The sequence below is a fragment of the Physella acuta genome, unplaced genomic scaffold (assembly GCF_028476545.2).
Source record: "Physella acuta isolate Inbredline_101_S28 unplaced genomic scaffold, ASM2847654v3 ptg000222l, whole genome shotgun sequence".
Lineage (NCBI taxonomy): Eukaryota > Metazoa > Mollusca > Gastropoda > Physidae > Physella > Physella acuta.
Genome location: NW_026731741.1, coordinates 486632 through 509023, shown reverse-complemented (window position 1 = coordinate 509023; position 22392 = coordinate 486632).

Below are 22392 nucleotides of genomic sequence, written 5' to 3'. Positions count from 1 at the left end.
CGCTGTGTACCATAAAATTTGGTAGTGAATTAAACAGGAAAATTAGAATCTACTGTCAGTTTTGAACTTACGCATGGATGCACATATAATTGGATCAATCAGAGACTATGCTGTAAACGTTTAAAACAGATATGAACATTTGTTAACTGCGTATTTTGTCAATTACTAAAAGATATTAAACCTTTTAGTAATTGGGTTTTATTTGTATTAAATTTTTGTGACAATATCAAAGCTTCGGTGAAGCAAAGGCAGCATTTGGTGATATCTCACAATCAACGGTGATATTATTGAAGCATTTGATCACAACACCGAAGCCTTGGTTAGATCAGTTAAGCATTATTGCTCTATTGAAGTATTGAAACAGTTGCACCACTGAAGGAATAGTAAAACATGTTGGTGAAATTGTTAAGTATAGGATAATACCTTGCATTAAATAATTAATGCTTTAGTAAGAGGGTGGAAGGGGTGGGGGAAAATATTGGACAAGCACCTGTTTCCTATGGCGGTGAGAGGTTTCCATGACAACAAGAAAAAAAGCCATACTTAAATTAACTTTGGTTTGTGTCGTTTGATACCGTCCCTCGATGCAAATTTCATTCCCATGCATGAAGTAAAACACCGAATCCCCTTAGATTGGATCTAATCCCTCAACTCCACAGATTGAAAAACTTGAATCTATCACATCGAGATAGGAGGGGGGGGGGGTGGTCCTTCACATTGGGAGGGGGGGTGGTCCTTCACATCGAGGTGGGAGGGGGGGTCCTTGAGGTCCTATCGTCATCTCAACACGACCAACTCTCCACTTCCACATCTGGAAGTTTTCAGTCAAGAAATACATCCTGGAACCAGACCATCCCCAACACCCCAATATCTCTCTCCCTCACCCCTCCTCCCACCCCACCCCACCCCATCCACACCATAACCAGCTCATTTTCTTTTCTTTTTAATAGAAAGAGGTGAGTCCCGATCGTTTGAAGGCCGCATTACTTTACTAGCCCTCGTCTCACGGAGCAAATTGGAAAAATCAACTTTGTTGGAATCACTGGGAAAGAAAATTTTCTCCCCAACGATTGGGAGGAGAAGGGGGCGGGATCGTGAATGGAACTTTGGTGAAAGATTAAACATTAGAATAGAAATTGTCAAGGACTGAATAGCCGAAAAAAGGGGGAGATAAAAAAAATAAGGGGAAATTATTAGCAGTTTCTTTAATAAAATATATTTTTTTTTCTATGAAAGAACAACTTAAACTGTCAAAGATTTTTCTCGATTATGACAGCGGCTTGGGGGTCAGAAAAATTATTACGCAATAACTGAAAGATGTAACTGACGGACGTCTGTGGGGAAGCCGTGCATGCTGGGATTTGTTATTGACTGTTTAATTTCAATCAAACTTGCTCTTTTTAAACCAAAGGGGATTAGCAAAGATTTTTTTTTTGTGAAGTGTTATTTTATTACGTTTATTGCTAAAATATACCTCGAATTTTGTATTTAAAGAAATGTTTTTTTGCAATGATAAAGTAGGATCTGTATTAATACAAGTGTTATCTGTATACTTTGTTGAATTTTTTTTCCTTTTCCTGAATAATATATCTCTTCGAAATGTAAGAGCCACATTTATTCATTAGTAGAGCCGCGCTTATTCATGTAGAAAGTAAAATGTATTCATTAATAAAGCCGCTTGATGTTCCACCGCCGGATATTACTTTCTATTGGTTAATCCCTAAAGTAGCAGACCAATAAAAATTCAGATTCAATCGTTTAAAATTCCAAATCTCGAAACTTTTATCTTGTGAAAAATCCGGACATGAATTAATTTATTCAAAAAGCAATTAAATTCGATTTCCTAATTAATTTGATCTGATTAAAGCATTGAACACGTCTTCACGAAGTTCATCTGGCTAACTAAAAAAAAACACGACAGTTGTAGGATTTAATGTTATTTTTATTATAATAGTTGAATCAATTCAGTTTACATCAAAATTTAAAGGACGAAAATCCTGGATTAGTTTAATGATGATTATGATCAAAAGACGGGTAGAATATGATTAAATGCAGCCTAGTTGTGATTGGGATTTCCGTAATGTTTGGCTTTTACAAAAGCGTATTTATCTGGCAAGTTATTTGCGATATTTGAAAAATCTTTATACAAAACTGAGCTATATTTTACATTTAATTCTCATTAAAAATAATTATAAAACCAAAAAATCTCGTGTTAAAGATGAAAAAATAGCCGCCAAAAACTGTGTTAACATAAAACCTTTAGCTCGAGATGTATAAGCTTTTAAGCAATAAAATGAATATCTAATTAAATGCTAATATTTGGACATAATGAAAAGCGAGTTGAGCTAAACTAGCTTCATTAGGGCTGACACATTGGCCTTTCAGGGGGGAAATTGATTTTTTTGTTTTGTTTCATGCATAATTCGGTTTTTAAAATTGGCATCATTTAATTTTCTCTTGGCTCTTTAGTCTGATGTCAAACGATTTGTTGGGCGTGGTTGATTGGTGACTGGTTTCAATTATCAGCTGATATGTGCTGTTGCTGTTGTCGTGTTTGGTAGCTAGCGTGGGCGTCATACTGGTGGGTGTCAAGTGGGAATTAGGATAAAAACGTCTGGATAAAAATGAACTTTTATTTTGTGGTGGTCAACAAGTCAAACAAATGTTCAAGACTGTCTGGTGTTGATTGAAGTGAATGAGATAATGGGTGGTGTTATGTGAGGGTTAGATAGCCAATGCAATGAAGATTAGGGATGGAAATAGATTAAGCCTAGATTGTTTATTTGAGAACAAAAATCGTAGTTAATCTCTAGTAGTTTCTAAATAAGATGTGAATAGTAATTGAACCCGAGACCTTCGAGCTAGCTGCTAAACGCTCTACTATTCAGCCACGAGACATTCAATATAAAAAATGGTATTAAAAGGAATAATCTCAGATAAAATATCCCAGACAAAAATATCTCACGGACATATGATCTCAGGACAAATGATCTCAAGGCAGTTGTGTGCGTGTGATTGTGTTTGTGTTTGGTTGTATGTGATTATGTATGCGTGATTATTTCTGTTTTTTAATGTACTTGTGTGTGAAAAGTAAAATATGATTTAATCTCCCCTCACAGTGAGACAGCAGTAATGTTTACGTTACAGGCCATCAAGTATTGATAACCTGCGGCTGTAGTGTGGGATGGTTTTGGCGTCGTACGCCGACTGTGAGTCTAGTGACATTTAATAATCTCTTTACTGCCGCGGAATTATTCAACACTTTCCTAATTGTACATAACGCCAGTTTTACAATTCTCCGCACCGGAATTCCTTGTCTCCCTTGTTAGTTATGCATGTTATTTGATTACTTTGTTTGGTAAACTATTGACCTAAGCTGTACAATGCTACATTTTTTGGCAATTTGTATTCTAGATATAGTCAACAGCAATAGCACCATAATAAAAGCACTGCAATGTTTTGTTAAAACTTCAATGCTCTCGTGTGATACTGTACATAGTGAATTTAAATTTCGAAGTACAAATGTATAAAATGTCTCAAACCATAGGAGAAAATATTGAAAGTAAGTAACTGTAATCGATAATGTTTTAGGCTTTACTACGGTATGAAGTAATACATGAAATTAACAGTAACATATGTGTAGGAATCAGGAACTGGGATCTTAATAGTAATTTTGGAGACTTACTCCTACATAATTAAATATTGCTCTGTTAATGAGCCTCATCTAACGTGGGTTCAAACTTCAGACTTATCGGATTAGAAATCATGTGCTATCTTACCCGACCACGCCGTCCCTAATGAACAAGCGCGAATATTTACAGCTTTACACACACAAAATGACTAGTAAATACAGCATGCCTGTCAATGTGACGTGAGAAAAATCTGGCCGGTACAACAATCCCTGTATTTATCTAACACGCAACAACTGCCAAAGGTAGGACAAATGCGCTTTTGTGCATGTGTGAGGCGCAAGAATATGTTGCGTTTTTTGTGACACACGCCGCGTTAAGCGGTTTATGGTGGTCCGTATAATGTCCATGAGTCCCGACAAATGTGAAGAGTACCTGGCATAAGTTGGGGAAAGTAGAGAAAGCAGGGCTGAGGACACGGAAACACGATCTCTACTTCATATGCTTCATGTACCGCCAGTGTAGAAAGGGTAACTTTACTTTATTGATCAGCTAGTTTATATATATATATATATATATATATATATATATATATATATATATATATATATATATATATATATATATATATATATATACATACATATATATATACATATATACATATATACATATATATATATATATATATATATATATATATATATATATATATATATATATATATATATATATATATATATATATATATATATATATATATATTAAGCGCGCTCCTCCAGTGTTGTTTAACGAAATATCGAAAATAAAAAACTTTAATAAATGACTCAATTTGCATCCACTCGAGATCCCAAAATATCTTTCTTTCAAAAAATAAAACAGTCGACGCTAATTCGATAAAATGTTAAGAGATTGATCTCATATTCCTGATCAAACTTTTCCCCAGCTTAAAAGTGAATTGAACGGTTGACATAGCAACATATGACGAGTGCAGCACACTCGGGCAGCTCGTGCTAATGTGGCCCCTGGAGGTTATTAAACCATAATTGATATTTGATTGTTTGTACAATTGATTGTCCGAGGCTTGATGCGAGTTTTATATTCCACCCAATTTATGACCGGGTACGTGGTGAGCAGTTTTTATCTTAACAAGCAATTTTAGGCTCGCGGGATGAGTTCATATATCAGAAAATATTTGGGTGATTCGTTTTAAAAGTGGTAATATGTGGTATACTTTGATATGGGAAAAAGGAAATACTTGCAGCAGACAGTTTTGGAGAAATAACATTCGATTCATAAACATACAGGGGGTGTGGTGGGCTTTCTGTGGTGTGGGGGGGGGGGGGGGGTACACAACAAACTGACCAAGTGAAATAAAGGATAGTCAACAAGACGAAAGTGTTTTTATTTATCTATATTATTCTATAGGGAACACGAAGGAATGGGACGAATGTTTAGGCATGCAACAGATCTCGCCTCATATGAATAATTTCGATTTACTAGACTAGTCCAAAAGAACTCGAGGCAAGATAATTCTTCAGTAAAAACTAAACAGAAAACAGGAAGAACAAACTGGCACACATTCTACGTTGACTGGTGATCTCGCTAGTAAACGACCGTAGCCGACTCAAGTTTTTGCCCATTGGACAGGAAGGCAATGTTCGTTAGGCTATCGGGTCCTACCCCAGTGCTTCGGGATCCGAACTCGTCACCTTCGGGTTAGAATCGCACGATCTATCGCTAGACCATTTCATTCCCAAGTTTATTTGTGCTAAATGGTAGGAATATTGAGGTGTGTGGGGGCGGCGTGGTAGAGTGGTAAAGCGTTTGCTGCTAGCCCGAAATTCTGGAGTTCGGATCTCGTTTCGGACCTGTGAATGTAAGACGACCTTGAATGAACCCAGCAGATGGGTAGACCTACTTGACTCACGTTAGGGTAACAAAGGTGGCTGGGCATACAGCAGATCACATTATCCCCTTGTATTGCCGAGGTACCTGAAACAGATAAACTCTACTTCATCTCCCTCGCGTGTCATGGGCACGAAAATAGTATGCTCGGGGTGACTTGTTACTAGAGTAAAGTAGTTGTAGGATTCGATCGTGTAAGTCGGTTTTTATTTTCTGGAGTGTATTCAGATAGTAGTTGGCCGTGTGGTGTGGTGATGTTTTAATTAGTGTGACTTTGGTGTGGTGATGTTTTAATTAGTGTGACGTTGGTGTGGTGATGTTTAATTAGTGTGACGTTGGTGTGGTGATGTTTTAATTAGTGTGACGTTGGTGAGTAGGGCGTTCTGAATTTATGTAGTAATTAGGGGATGTTGTTTAGAAATTGTGTGTAAGACGAGCGTGCTTCGTATTGCCTATGTGTATGTGTATGTGCTCCTTGTAATGAAGTGATCAATGTAGGAACTTACCACGCCAAAAAAAGGTTATTTAGCGCTCCAGGCAAAAGTTCTTAAAACGCCCCCCCCCCCCTTTTATTTACAAATATTAATTACTAAGACATATGTGTAAGAAAACATTTAATTAAAAGTTACGTATTAATTTATTATTAATTATAAGTAGACATCAAAATCATATTTTACTTGCCTCCTTCGTCTCAAAAGTTTGTACTAATTCCTTCAATTCCAGTTTGCAAGCGTAATCACATTTCATTGAAATTGTTGCTAAGTCCACGAGTCTACTATGTACTTTACTACATAGCCCCCCCCCCTAGAAAATTTTAAGTGCTCCCCCCCCCCACCTCCCGAGATAGAAAAAAGTCTGGAAAAAAACACTGTTGTAGTGTTGAGCTCTCTGCAGACCTCTTAAGGTGAGTTCCAAAAAGGAACTTACCTGTTTTAAGTTTTTCTGTCTTTAGTTATAATTGTAAAAAGTCTATATTGTGTGATTATGAACGATTTTTTTTTGTTTTTGAAAAATAAAAGGTTATAAATGTTATAGATTCCAGCCTAAAATTGTTATATATGAATCCTTTAGGAGAGGGTGAAAAATATGACAAGACAATTAATTAGACGTTTAATTTACGACTAAGACTGTATGTCTACTAACATTAAGTATTGCAATCTATATCGGGTACTGATGTATTTGTTTTTCAACTTGATACTGCTAAAAAAACCTACCAAACTATTTTGTTTAGAACTTAAGCTCTATATACTTTTTACAATAGCAAATAATAACTAAAAGTTGTATTTTTATGTAAGCGGTCAACCTAAGGTGCAGGAATTTGAAATGAATGTAAAGTTAAGCAATGAATTATCTCCCATTTGAAAATCCAAATACCAAAATTTTATTCAAGGGAAATAACTTTCATAAAAATAGCTAAATTAAATAAGTGAAAATAAGTCTTGCTTGATAAACACAATAAAACGCTTTAAATTTAATTACGTAATAATTATAATAAATCTTTTATATAAGCTATGTAATTTTGTAAAAGCAATATATTTAACTTATTGAATACTAAACTGTATGATTTGTTTGAAAGTCTAAAAACGGTAGCTTTATTATAACATGCTTTTTTCAATCTTGATGACATACATATGATTGCATAACTAGAAGAAAAAAATAATTTTAAATTTTGGATCCCCTAAATAAGGGACACCTTTTTAAAAATTCAAACACGGGTAACTGTTTTAGACATTGCTAGAATTACTTATTTAGTATAAAAAATTATAATTTGAGAAAAAAACAGTTTTTGGTTAGTTATACATTTCCATCCTATTTAATATTATATATCAATACTTTAAGAGTCCTAACATAGATTCCTAAAAAACTAAAGATATTTCAACTAGAGAACGCCCACCTTTCTTTGTAGTGTGTTTCTTACTGAATTAAAATCATCTAACTTACGATAAACTCGACTACTCGATATACTCTACTGCATTCACAGCACATATCAAACTTCGATACATAAACATAACTGGACTCGATGCTCCAGAACTACGACACCAACTCGTTTAACTTCACCAAGCTCTACAAACGGTATACTCCCAATCAACAACGATTTCAATGGACCTTCTACTACGCTTTGACAGTCAATATAAATTGATACTTTACTACCACAAACATCAATACTCCCCAACTCCTGCATTCTCATTTCTCTATTACCAATCAGATTCCACTAGACCTTCAACAACAAAAACAGCCGAATAAAAATTATGATAACGTTTCATCATAACTTACCACACAAGTACAATATATTGAACACCCCGACATTACAAAAAAAAAAGTTCGAAATTTAAATTACGAACTTATTTAATCGTTTGCTTCATACATCAATTATGTGACACCAAATTAGGCAAAGTGACTGGTAAAAAGCGCCCCGACCTTTCCAAATTTAGGATGTAGGGTTGCATTTTTCACCATTGCGAATAAATATAGGCCTATATAGACCTAATTTTGGGGTGGGGATGCAAAATTGATAGTTCGTCCTGGGTACCGAAATAAATCGCTACTACTTTATAAAAGTTATTAATTATTAGGTACTTTTCGATAATAGCGATTAAACATTGTGCGCCCCAACCTAGGGATGGCGCCCTAAGCGATCGCCTAGTTCGCCCTATACTATAGGTAGCGCCGGCCCTGCTTGACATTGATTACTTAATAACGAAATGATGTTTGATGGTAAAATCTACCCCTTCTTGACCTCACTTTTTTAAACCAGATAAGTATCTCCCTTTCTATCCTACAGATAGATAATATTAGAAGAATTATTTTTAGTTGAATCTATCTTACTTATTGACCCCGAGTTTGGGGTCGTGTCCAGAGTTTAAGGACCCCGGTATTAGACGAGTGCCTTTGGTTGTTTTAAGGGTGTAAAACTGGGTACCCTCTGATCAATACGGGGAAATAGATGAACGGGGATCAGACAAGAGAGGGTTGGACATTATTCACCAATTTTCATCTATCTTGTAGCGGTGGGCGGACTAAGCTTGACCTCTGTGTCGTTACATTTATCTTGGTGGATACAGCTTTGTTTAGAAATAAGAAAACACATGTTTTAGTTCGCGATGATTGGATTTCTTTTGGTGGTGTTTGCCTATCTTTATCATCAATATTGTTTAAGTTTATTATATACCCGCTTATCAGCAGATTAAAAATTTTAAGAAGCATTTTCTTAGATATAAACGAAGTCTAAAGTTGATTTATAATTTTCTTAGTTATCAAATTTTAATTAGATGTACATAACAGTGGTTAAGTAGATGTACACAGAAGTGGTTAAAGTAGATATAGACAACAGTGGTTAAAGTAGATAAATGCAACAGTGGTTAAAGTAGATATAAACAACAGTGGTTAAAGCAAATATAAACAACAGTGGTTTAAGTAGATGTACATAACAGTGGTTAAGTAGATGTACACAGAAGTGGTTAAAGTAGATATAGACAACAGTGGTTAAAGTAGATAAATGCAACAGTGGTTAAAGTAGATATAAACAACAGTGGTTTAAGTAGATGTACATGACAGTGGTTAAAGTAGATGTACACAGAAGTGGTTAAAATAGATGTACATAAAAGTGGTTTAAGTAGATGTACGTAACAGTGGTTACAGTAGATGTACACAGAAGTGGTTAAAATAGATATAGACAACAGTGGTTAAAGTAGATGTACATAACAGTGGTTAAAGTAGATGTACACTACTCCTGTTTTAAAAAGAGTTCAATATTCAGTGGTGTAATTATGTTAAAGAAAAAGGCTGAGCCGGACACCGTTTGACCAGTGGATCTTGTCAGACCAGGCTCTCCATCAATTTCCTTTTACTGGCTGGCTAGGATTACACTAAATAGCTTCCCTATCGTGTGGACCCTTGTTTGGTGGAGAGTACTTTGGTGAACGGTGGCAGTACTTTGTTGATAGTTGGTTTGGTGGAGAGTACTTTGGTGAACGGTGGCAGTACTTTGTTGATTTGTGGTTTGGTGGAGAGTACTTTGGTGAACGGTGCAGTACTTTGTTGATTGTTGGTTTGGTGGAGGGTATTTTGGTGAACGGTGGCAGTACTTTGTTGATTTGTGGTTGGTGGAGAGTACTTTGGTAAAAGTTGGCAGTACTTTGTTGATAGTTGGTTTGGTGGAGAGTACTTTGGTAAAAGTTGGCAGTACTTTGTTGATTGTTGGTTTGGTGGAGAGTACTTTGGTGAATGGTGGCAGTACTTTGTTGATAGTTGGTTTGGTGGAGAGTACTTTGGTGAACGGTGGCAGTGCTTTGGTGATTTGTGGTTGGTGGAGAGTACTTTGGTGAACGGTGCAGTACTTTGTTGATTGTCGGTTTTGTGGAGAGTACTTTGGTGAACGGTGGCAGTACTTTGTTGATAGTTGGTTTGGTGGAGAGTTCTTTGGTGAAAGAGGCAGTACTTTGTTGATTTGTGGTTTGGTGGGGAGTACTTTGGTGAGCGGTGGCAGTACTTTGTTGATTGTTGGTTTGGTGGCGAGTACTTTGGTGAACTGTGGCAGTACTTTTGTGAACGGTAGCAGTACTTTGTTGATTCGTAGTTTGGTGGAAAGTACTGTGTTAAACTTTAGGAGTACTTTGGTGAATTGTGGTTTGATGGAAGGTACCTTGCTGAAATGTGACAGTACTTTGATGAACTGTGATTTGTCGGACAGTACTTTGGCAAACAGTGGTTTGGTGGACAGTACTTTCACATTGAGGATTAGTAATTATTTGTTAGTTTTTATAAAAGAATAGATTTAACTCTTTTCAGAATATCTCAACTACAGATATCCCACAATAAATTCTTCCAAAGATAGATATACTAAGTTGTTAATTAGCATTATATTATCAAAGTTAGCGTTAAGGTCATACACTAGGTTTAGCGTTATGTTATGTCTTTTATTTAGGGATAGTGTTATAAATCCCATTAGCAAGTCATATTAGTTTAGTCTACTACCAATAACTTATCTCCCTTTAGTTAAGAAGGTACCTTTATTTCGTAGTCCAGGACTAGGGTGCGGAGATTACACGCTCTACACGAGCAAATACAGTAAATTAAAAAAAAATAACTTGTTTTTAAAACACCAACAAAATAAGCAATCAAATAAACTATTCAAAGTCCAGGCACGCACGATAGATAAATGAAGAATTACATACTAAGAACGTTTGATTGTGGATTGGCTTATTACTAACAAAGAATAACGAATAAGGAAGCGATGCTGATCCCCTGGGCTATAGATCTGGACGCCAATTAAGGAAGGGATTGGAGTTCTACTCAGACAAATCTGGTACAAAATGTCTTCTGTATGTGGTGTGGTATTGGGGTTAGGCAAATCTGGTACAAAATGTCTTATGTATGTGGTGTGATATTGGAGTTAGACAAATCTGGTACAAAATGTCTTATGTATGTGGTGTGATATTGGAGTTAGACACACCTGGTACAAAATGTCTTATGTATGTGGTGTGATATTGGAGTTAGACAAATCTGGTACAAAATGTGTTTTATATGTGGTATGATATTGGTGTTAGACAAATCTGGTACAAAATATGTTCTGTATGTGGTATGATATTGGCGTTAGACAAATCTGTCACAAAATGTTGTGTGATATTGATGAATCAGATTCGAAATCCGGTTTCAGATATCTTACAAACTTCAGTAATGCTAATTAATTTTTTTTAAAAATATGTGTTAGATATGATGTGATTAAAACTCAAAACATGTTGATAAACAACGTAACTGATTATCATCTTTAAAATAAGATTAAGTTTTATTTTACTCCAGCTCAAAAAATGTAGACGAAAATAAAACGGCATTCACTTCGAATGTCGACATACTATTCAGTTTTTAAAAAAGAAACTGATATAGAATCGAATCTTTGATCTGTCTTTGTCATCGGTACGTTGCTTACAAATGAGAAAATTGTTCTCTGAAATTCCATTTCCAGGTTGATTAAAGTAGACATTTAGTTGTGTGGTTTAGTTTTGTTCCAGCAATGCTATTAGAGATCTGGTAAAACTAGGTAAAAAAAACATTTTCTTGCTATGCTTCGTGTACATTGACAACTCAACAATACATGTTTTGTTGATATTTTTCGTCAATAACATTAACTAGGGAATTTTATTCTAGTGTTTTTGGTAGAAAGAAAATAATCAGAGATTGATAAACAGATTATTTCCCTTGCATTTGTTTATCACCGGGTTTAATTGAGATTTCTCCAGCTTTTAACAAAACGTGATTTGGGTGTAATTCGTCAAACTAAAACAAGATGGCGCTGGCCTACTTCTGTGGCTGGTCATTGGAGAGGCAAAAATATGGAGCAAAAACAAATAGAAGCGTAAAGTGCGAGAATATTAGTTGGGAAAACAGTACGTTACTGTATCATCAACATCATCGACATCATCATCTGTTCCTCCACAGTTAAGATCTGCCTTTTCAACAGATTTTGAAATTAAAAGAAAATACTTTATTAAATTCCCTTATAGTTAATTAACGTCTTGCTGTAATTAAGACATTCTATAATATTTGCTTGAAAACAGTTTCTTAAGTTTTAGTGAATAAAAAGCTAGATAATTAGGCTTTGTGCTATTGTTCCTAGATAAAACAATTACAAATAGTTCCAACCATGAAGTTATTAAAATATCACACTTAATTTTTTAGTTATTAATTGGGTGAAGGTACTGCAGACCCCCCCCCCCCCTTCCCAAAGTTTAAACGGTTGTGCGCGGACATGCACCTCTGTTTTCTTGGCACTTGATCCCAAAGACACGTGCGCGCGTGAGTTGGGCAGAGTGTGGACGGATTACGGTCAAGGCAATAAACATGTTGATTCGACGACTCACCCGCAGTAAACACGGTTCCTGAGAACTTGTACCTCCCCCCCCCCGCCGTAAACACGGTTTCTGAGAACTTGTACCTCCCCCCCCACCCCACCCACGTGACGACAGCAGGGTATTTGTCGATTCAATTACACCACCCAAAAACACAGCAATAAGACTGTGGCTAAATAAAGATCTGATACAAATAGATTCATACGTAGGCTTACTTACATGGAGTGGTATCATTTCCTATTATATCGACCTAAAATTATTGTGAATTTGGTGCCAACTACACCCTGATTGTGTCACTCTCAGTGTTTCTTCCAGACTTTTTTCTCCCGGGGGGGGGAGGTGGGGGGGGGGAGGGGGGGGCACATGAAATTTTCGGGGGGGGGGGGGTGGGGGGGCGGTAGACTTTCTTCGGGGAGGCGGACACTGTTAAAAGTATATATTTCTATATAAATTATATGAATTTCATTTCGTTCGGGGGGGGGGCGGTAAAAAAATTTCGGGGGGGGGGGGGGGGGGGTAAAAAAATTTCGGGGGGGGGGGGGGGGGGGGGGGTAAAAAAATTTCGGGGGGGGGGGGAGGTCTTTGCCCCCCCCCCCCCCCCAGAGATGTCTGGAAGAAACTCTGGTCACTCTGGAGCTAATGTTGTATCATCTTTTCCAGTTCGTGTCCAAGACACATGGGGTAGATGAAGCAGAGTTCACCTATTTCAGGGACGTCGGATAGTGTGGTCAGGGACGCTCGACTGATTTAAATTTGAATTCGAACTCGAGTTTTCATATTAGTAGGCTGGGTCTCTAACGCTGGGCTTCGCCGTGCCTTAATTATGTATATAACCTTGAAAAGTAATTTAACATAATGGAAAAGGACGACTTTTTCATTAAAGTTAGCTCATTTTGGTGTCACCACTTTGTGTGGTGCGGTCCGCCCCCACCTCCCCCCCCCCCCCCACCAAGTAACTCTACAGTGTTATTGAAATCTAAATATTCCTCCTACGTTTCTCATGCTGTTTTTGTAACTCTTTAAAAAAAAATCACTCAAACTACGTCACTAGCACAAGTCACGTGATAGTTTCAAGTGAAATTAACCTCTTGGTGAGCACCGATGTCTGTCAGACCAAAGCTTGGGTCGGTACGTTCATTAAAGGTCCTGTTAAATTAACCTCATTTACATTTCATTGAATTAACCCGCCGCCTCCGCGGCCGAAGCGTTTTAAAAGTTAATTACCAGGAATAAATATCGGACTTGTCGGAACTGGTTTTAACGAGGTAGACTTTTGCAAACACCGGTCCCATCATCGCCGGCTGGGTGTCCGGTTACCGGCAAGTCACGGCAAGTTTCCCGGCCCACGTTAACTTAGGTAATTGTAAACCGAATGGGAACTCGGGAATCACGTGGTACAAGTCTCGTTAAAAAAAACCCCCACAAACCCTGGCATAAAAAATTGTTGAAGGAAATCGATCATCCGAGCGGCAGGGTATTCCAAGTCACGGAGACATCGTTGGGAGTGTGAGGCCACAATGGCGGGGCCCTATCTCCTGTAGTATCAACAGTCGGTTACTAAGACATTAGGGGCCGTCTACTGTTGTCCCAGGGGAGAGTTTATTTGAGCACAGGGAGGGGGGAGAGGTTTACCAACACGGTGGCGTAACTGTCTCAATTAAACCCCAGTCTTGTGGCCCCACTCCAGACTACGGGCTGGGGAGGAAGTTTCGTGTGGGCTGGGCCTACACATCCGAATATAAATCCGCTCGAGTCACAGTAAAGAGATAGATGAGGATACAAACTCGAGGGCTAATGCATGGTTATGACTAATTACGTGACAGACAGATAAATATATACATACACACACACACACACACACACATATATATATATATATATATATATATATATATATATATATATATATATATATATATATATTTATTTATTTATTTATTTATTTATTTATTTATTTATTTATTTATTTATTTATTTATGTATATATACACACATACATATACATGTATATATGTATGTATGTGAGTGTATATTTTATATATATATACATAAATCATTATATATGTGTATGTGTATATGTATATGTATATATATATACATATATATATACATATATATATATACATACATATATATATATATATATATATATATATATATATATATATATATATATATATATATATATATATATTTATTTATTTATTTATTTATTTATTTATTTATACATATATAAGGCTCAGCCTATCTTTCACAGTCGGCAAAATACTACTCTAGTTTTTTTCTAGATATATCACGCACAAAATATAATAATAAAGATACCTATCAACGCGTCAACCATTTGCATACCATCCTATTTTTTTTGGCACACCATGGAGACAAAACTTGACATATAAGCCGCACGTAATTTCTTTATCTCTGGCCGTATAGCTTCAGAATTATGCATACACATAATCTCATTGTAACATTTTTTTTTGCAATAATATAATGCATCGTCTTCTTTACCAGCAAGAAGAGTAACACCAAAGTCAGAATACTAAGCTACTCGGGAACAACCATATAATGATGTTCTTAAAATCAATAAAAATGTCAGAACATTAGGGTTAAAAATGCATGACACTAGTATCATTGCTCATCAATTGGAGTTAATTGGCTAAAATGAGAGCCTCATTTTGTACGCTCATCACCGGCTACCAGTAATTAACAAATGAATTAGCTTTCCAATTAACAGAAATGAAACTGTTGATTTTTTTCCCCCGGGTCGCGTAAGAAAAAAAGTCTGAAGGGGGAATTTAACGAATAAAAAAAAAAGTCTTTCAGCGTCCCCATTCGTTCTCCTTGACACCGTTAGAAAATTGGTTTATGGGGAAAGATTAGATCCCCCTTCAGACATGGGCTAGGCGTAAAACTGCATTTTGATGCAAGACTTGATGTATGTGGTTGCAGATCCAGCATATGTCATAGTTTATCTGCTGCACGACATCTTTATGCCGCTGTCCGTCACGTGCAGCGCACGCACTGCGACATGCGTGGGGGTGGGGGTGGGGATAAAAATAGAAACAGTTTTAATCAAAGACCTGACACGGTTAAGCGAAATCAGAAAGACATTTAGGATGTAAGGAAGGACGCGATTGGACATTGGAATTTCCATCAAGGATTGAACTGGATTCACCGAGCATGGGTGCGGCTGTAACGTAAGACAAAAGTTGTTTTTTTTTTTTCATGAATGTTGCACACAGAGAAGGTAGAAGGGTCGAATTGTGTGAAATCTTGTCCGGGGATTTTAGGTCTTCTGTTTAACACACAGGGAAATAGTGAATAAAATAAAATTATCTTTAGCCGTTCAGGTGAAGTAGAGTTCATCTGTTTCAGAGACCTAGGGATATGAAGAGAGAGCGTGGTCAGCTGTATGCACAGCCGCCATTGTTTTCCCTAACGCTAGTTAGGTACCTATTAGAGCTGGGTGGACTCAGGGAAGTTCTACTGACTTGAACCCGGATTCGAAAATGGAAAAAAAAAGACATACGGAAATACAAGAACTTAAACTAATTTAATCTTCGTTCAATTAATGTATGGAAGTAGACATGGATATATTAGAAGAAATCGACAGCAGGGTGGCTGTTTATTCAGGCACGCATAGTTGTAACCATATGTCAACCGTATATAGAAACGTCAATCTACACTGACATACCTAGTTATAGTGAGACCAATACTAGTACCACTTATAGGCGTTTTTTCTCCACTCTAGAATTAGTCTGGTTACTGTAGGAGTTTGATTGACACGCAGACGTACAAGAGATCGAAATGGGGAATCTGGCTATTAAACTGAGAATCTGAGATGGGAGAAGAGGATTTCAACTTTTTGTACTCAGCAGACATGCATATGCCCTGATTTTTGTATCACTCGATCCAAATTCATGTACGCTACATAGCTTTTTTTCTTTAATTCCACTCATTTAAGACAATCTTTCTACTACCAGCTTTTCGAACTAAAACATGCTTTTAGAACTATTCTTAGACTATTTTGAAACTATTCATACACTACTAGTTTTTAGAATAATTCAAATCAGTCATGTTAACCGTTTTAAGAACAAATCTTCAACTATTTACTTTAAGAACTATCCTCGTACTGCTAGTTTTAGAACTATTGTTATAAAACTGTTTATATGCTAGTCTGCTACCTACTTTTAGAATTATCCTTATAAACCAATTCTTTAGAACTATCGTTATAAAACTGTTTATATGCTACCTACTTTTAGCATTATAATTATAAAACCATCCTTTAGAACTCTCCATATTTTACCAGCTTCTAGATCTACCCTAATACAACCAATTGTATAACAATCCATACGCCACAAACAGTACCTTGACATACCAGTAGCCATTTATTCTAAGAACAACATCAACATTGTCGCCCCTTTCCCAATCAAGCCCACATCGGAAGGAAATACTAAGACCCAGTGATTTCCCCTGAATCAGACCCATCGATATCTGTCATACACCGCAATCTTCACCGCATACCAACAGTTTCAGTTGTTGGTTGCCCACTACACGCGGTAAACAAATCTCACGACTCGAGAACTTTCTCTGTGGAGTGAGGGTGGGGGAGGCTTGAGGCAGGGGGTGAGGCAGGGGCCCAAAGATTCCATTTTTTTTTCTATTTTGTATTTCCCCTGTGATATTTCGTGTTGAAGATTGGCGTTACTCCGTCCACAATCAAGGTCGCGAGTTTTCTGATCAAACTTTCTATTTCCAGACCAGGAGTGTGCGGACAAGCGATACGGACCTTCAGACATGTAGTCAAACAACAAAAGGTCAGCGGTACTCTGTAGTTGACCCCTGACCCGAAAATCAAAGAGAGGTCATGGGTATGACGAATGAGGTCAGGCAAATATTGAAAGAAAAATGTGTGGAATATTGATTTTGTGTTTTTATAAAAGGGGGCTTTACTACTTAGACGATTTTTTAAAACAAAATATTTATGGCTTTGACTATCTTAAATTCATAGTACTACTGCGTAGACCAATATGCAACAATACTCTGTTATATTTATGACCCATAAGTTACGACCTTAGGTATTTAAACATCTTTGATTTATTAACTTAACCCCTCACCCCTCCACCACAAAAATCTTTATGGTTAAATGTATCCCTTAATAACCCATAGGTCAACATATCTACAGAGCTAGTATTGATAAATGCATCTATTCGAATTGAACCTTTTTGTCGCAACACTCGTGAATCCGGTAAACTAACTGGTCCCTGATATACGGTAAACACATAAAAAAACGAAATATAAAAACTCTAAAACGAACGCCGCTGAGTAGTTTCGATTTAAACTGCTTCATCGCTTATTTCCTACATCAAAGTATGATTGTAGCAGTTATTTTAAGTCCTACCGATTTTCCCTGTGTCGAAAAAAAATAAAATAACCCCAACTAGAAATAGAATTTTAGATTTTCTAAAAAAAATATTTCAGAGCTCGTCTAGATAGTAGTAGTGACTGAAACTGAAGTTTTGTAAGCGCTATAAATAGCTCATGGCATGGAAAAATTAAATCATCATATGTCAAGTCTAAAATAAATTATTTCTAGACGTTTTCCCTGGAGCAAACTTGTTGTTTTTGATCTCTGAAGTCAGGTTTTACAAGATGTCCGTGACTATCTTGCTTGCCTGAAACATATTTTGCTAGTTTTAATATATTGACATTTTAATGATTGGAAATTATTTCCTGTATTGTATGAAAATATTTTTCGTAACTTTTTGCATGCCATATACTTGTTTCTATAACTTTTACAAATTACATCCCCCAGCACTAGCCTGACACAACTCCCAGCACCCAGCACTAGCCTGACACAACTCCCAGCACTAGCCTGACACAACTCTCAGCACTAGCCTGACACAACTCCCAGCACCCAGCACTAGCCTGACACAACTCCCAGCACTAGCCTGACACAACTCCCAGCACCCAGCACTAGCCTGACACAACTCCCAGCACCCAGCACTAGCCTGACACAACTTCCAGCACTAGCCTGACACAACACCCAGCACTAGCCTGACACAACACCCAGCACCCAGCAGTAGCCTGACACAACTCCCAGCACTAGCCTGACACAACTCCCAGCACTAGCCTGACACAACTCCCAGCACCCAGCACTAGCCTGACACAACTCCCAGCACTAGCCTGACACAACACCCAGCTCTAGCCTGACACAACTCCCAGCACTAGCCAGACACAACTCCCAGCACTAGCCTGACACAACTCCCAGCACTAGCCAGACACAACTCCCAGCACTAGCCTGACACAACACCCAGCACTAGCCTGACACAACTCCCAGCACCCAGCAGCAGCCTGACACAACTCCCAGCACTAGCCTGACACAACTCCCAGCACTCAGCACTAGCCTGACACAACACCCAGCACTAGCCTGACACAACACCCAGCTCTAGCCTGACACAACTCCCAGCACTAGCCTGACACAACTCCCAGCACTAGCCTGACACAACTCCCAGCACTAGCCTGACACAACTCCCAGCACCCAGCACTATCCTGACACAGCACCCAGCACTAGCCTGACACAGCACCCAGCACTAGCCTGAAACATATTTTGCTAGTTTTAATATATTGACATTTTAATGATTGGAAATTATTTCCTGTATTGTATGAAAATATTTTTCGTAACTTTTTGCATGCCATATACTTGTTTCTATAACTTTTACAAATTACATCCCCCAGCACTAGCCTGACACAACACCCAGCACCCAGCACTAGCCTGACACAACTCCCAGCACCAAGCACTAGCCTGACACAACACCCAGCACTAGCCTGACACAACTCCCAGCACTAGCCTGACACAACTCCCAGCACCAAGCACTAGCCTGACACAACACCCAGCACCCAGCACTAGCCTGACACAACTCCCAGCACCAAGCACTAGCCTGACACAACACCCAGCACTAACCTGACACAACTCCCAGCACCAAGCACTAGCCTGACACAGCACCCAGCACCCAGCACTAGCCTGACACAGCACCCAGCACCCAGCACTAGCCTGACACAACTCCCAGCACCAAGCACTAGCCTGACACAACACCCAGCACTAACCTGACACAACTCCCAGCACCAAGCACTAGCCTGACACAGCACCCAGCACCCAGCACTAGCCTGACACAGCACCCAGCACCCAGCACTAGCCTGACACAACACCCAGCACTAGCCTGACACAGCACCCAGCACCCAGCACTAGCCTGACACAGCACCCAGCACCCAGCACTAGCCTGACACAACTCTCAGCACCCAGCACTAGCCTGACACAGCACCCAGCACTAGCCTGACACAACTCCCAGCACCAAGCACTAGCCTGACACAGCACCCAGCACTAGCCTGACACAACACCCAGCACTAGCCTGACACAACTCCCAGCACTAGCCTGACACAACACCCAGCACTAGCCTGACACAGCACCCAGCACCCAGCACTAGCCTGACACAGCACCCAGCACCCAGCACTAGCCTGACACAACTCTCAGCACCCAGCACTAGCCTGACACAGCACCCAGCACTAGCCTGACACAACTCCCAGCACCAAGCACTAGCCTGACACAGCACCCAGCACTAGCCTGACACAACACCCAGCACTAGCCTGACACAACTCCCAGCACTAGCCTGACACAACACCCAGCACTAGCCTGACACAACTCCCAGCACTAGCCTGACACAACTCCCAGCACTAGCCTGACACAACTCCCAGCACTAGCCTGACACAACACCCAGCACTAGCCTGACACAACTCCCAGCACCCAGCACTAGCCTGACACAACACCCAGCACTAGCCTGACACAACTCCCAGCACTAGCCTGACACAGCTCCCATCACTAGCCTGACACAACTCCCAGCACCCAGCACTAGCCTGACACAACACCCAGCTCTAGCCTGACACAACTCCCAGCACCCAGCACTAGCCTGACAAAACTCCCAGCACTAGCCTGACACAACTCCCAGCGAGCCTGACACAACTCCCAGCACCCAGCACTAGCCTGACACAACTCCCAGCACTAGCCTGACACAACTCCCAGCACTAGTCTGACACCGAGACGAACTACTAGACCCCCCCCCCTCGCTATTTACTCACCCCGTAGCTTCAGCAAACACAGCGCGTGCGACTTGTCTACTTAAATGGCAATTTAATTTTATTTTTTCCCCCGAATCATTGGGCTATAAATAGCTCAGTCTGCACACATGACTGGTGTTATCTCACAATTTCCCGCGTGACGTGTAGCACATGTTCGCAGATAATTGCTGAATTTACCAGCTTATCGAATCATGGTGTATATTTTTACATGTAAATGTTACAATCATTTATAATCTACATAAAATCTAATGTATTATCTGTTTTTTAGCATCTGATACATGTAGATTTAATATAGTCTAATAAAGATTTGTTGGTTATTTCTTTTTTTAAACTAAATTTTTCATTTATTAGATTTTTCAAAAGTTTGTGTTTCGTTTCTGTTAAATGTTACGTTATTGATTGTCATTTAATGGCTAGTTGAAATGTTGTCGTGTTATCGCTCTTTATTAAAAGATAATTCAGTGTAATAAGATTCATTAACATGCAATCAATTGCTTGTTATCTGTAAATTGTTAAAAAAAAACAATACATTATCAATTAAAGTTTAAAAAACTTAAAAGCAGATCTTCTTTTCGGGACGATCCGTCTGAAAAAAAGGAGAGTAAAAATATGTCCTGGCTAAAATAAAAGAAATACTGATTAAACTAGATTTGAAACAGCTATCTAAACTTATCATAACTAATTGTAAAAATCATCTTGAGCAAAATCACAAGGAAGAAGTAAATTAAGGACGATTAAAGAACAAAATCAGTGTTGATAGTGTTGAAAACAAACAGGAAATTTGTGATATTTTCAAAATTTACAACGATCTATGCTGCGATCATTATCTATCACAAACCTTCACCATAGAACACATGCATTATTTTGATCACTACAAATCTTCTACTGGTGTTACAAATTGGAACATCCCTATCTTTTAAAACATAAAACAGTTCACGTTTTAACCTCAAATCTTAACCCTACAAATGAAATATTCGAAAAATATTTTATTCCACACAAGACTACTAGACTTGTTTATTTTATTCTGATTTGTTTAACTCCCCTCTAGTGCAATCTGTATCAGCTAGAATTCACATAATGTAATGAATGGGTCGACGTTTGAAGCGCTTTGTAGTGTCTTTTATTGGATTGAATAAAACATTGTAATCAATTTAAATCTACTGCTTCGTCACAAGTAGTTTATTAACGTGAATTAATCAATGAGAGATGCTTTTATACGGGGAATATTTTTAGAGGTGGGAAATCTTTTTGAAGTGGATTGCTATACATTTGTGGAGAGTGTTTTAGATGTTGATTTATTTTTAGTTAAAAAAGGTTTTAAATTGTAGGTATAATTCAATTTAATTGAACTAAAGTTTTGTTTGGTCATTAATCAATTGTAACAAATATTTATTGATTAACTTAACGTTAAATCGATGGAGACACTGACCAAAAGTGACATTGATGTCACTGCCAAAATATCACATTGATATAGTCACTGACAAAATGTCTCATTGATATAGTCACTGACCAAATGTCACATTGATGTCGTCATCGACCAAATGTCACATTGATATAGTCACTGACCATATGTCACATTGATATGCTCACTACCAAAATGTCACATTGATGTGGTCACTGACCATATGTCACATTGATGTACTCACTACCAAAATGTCACATTGATGTCGTCACCAACTAAATGTCACATTGATGTTGCCATTTCGCACTTAAGTTAAATGTGAAAACTTCTATCTGATCAAATAGCCAAATCGACTTTCCTAGCCGCCCCTCCCCTCATCACTCCCCCCCCCCCCCCGCCCCCACCTGTTTCTCTAAACTTGTCAAATTACCTGTCACTGTGTCTAGCTCCAGAAATACTCTCAGCTGATACAGTACCA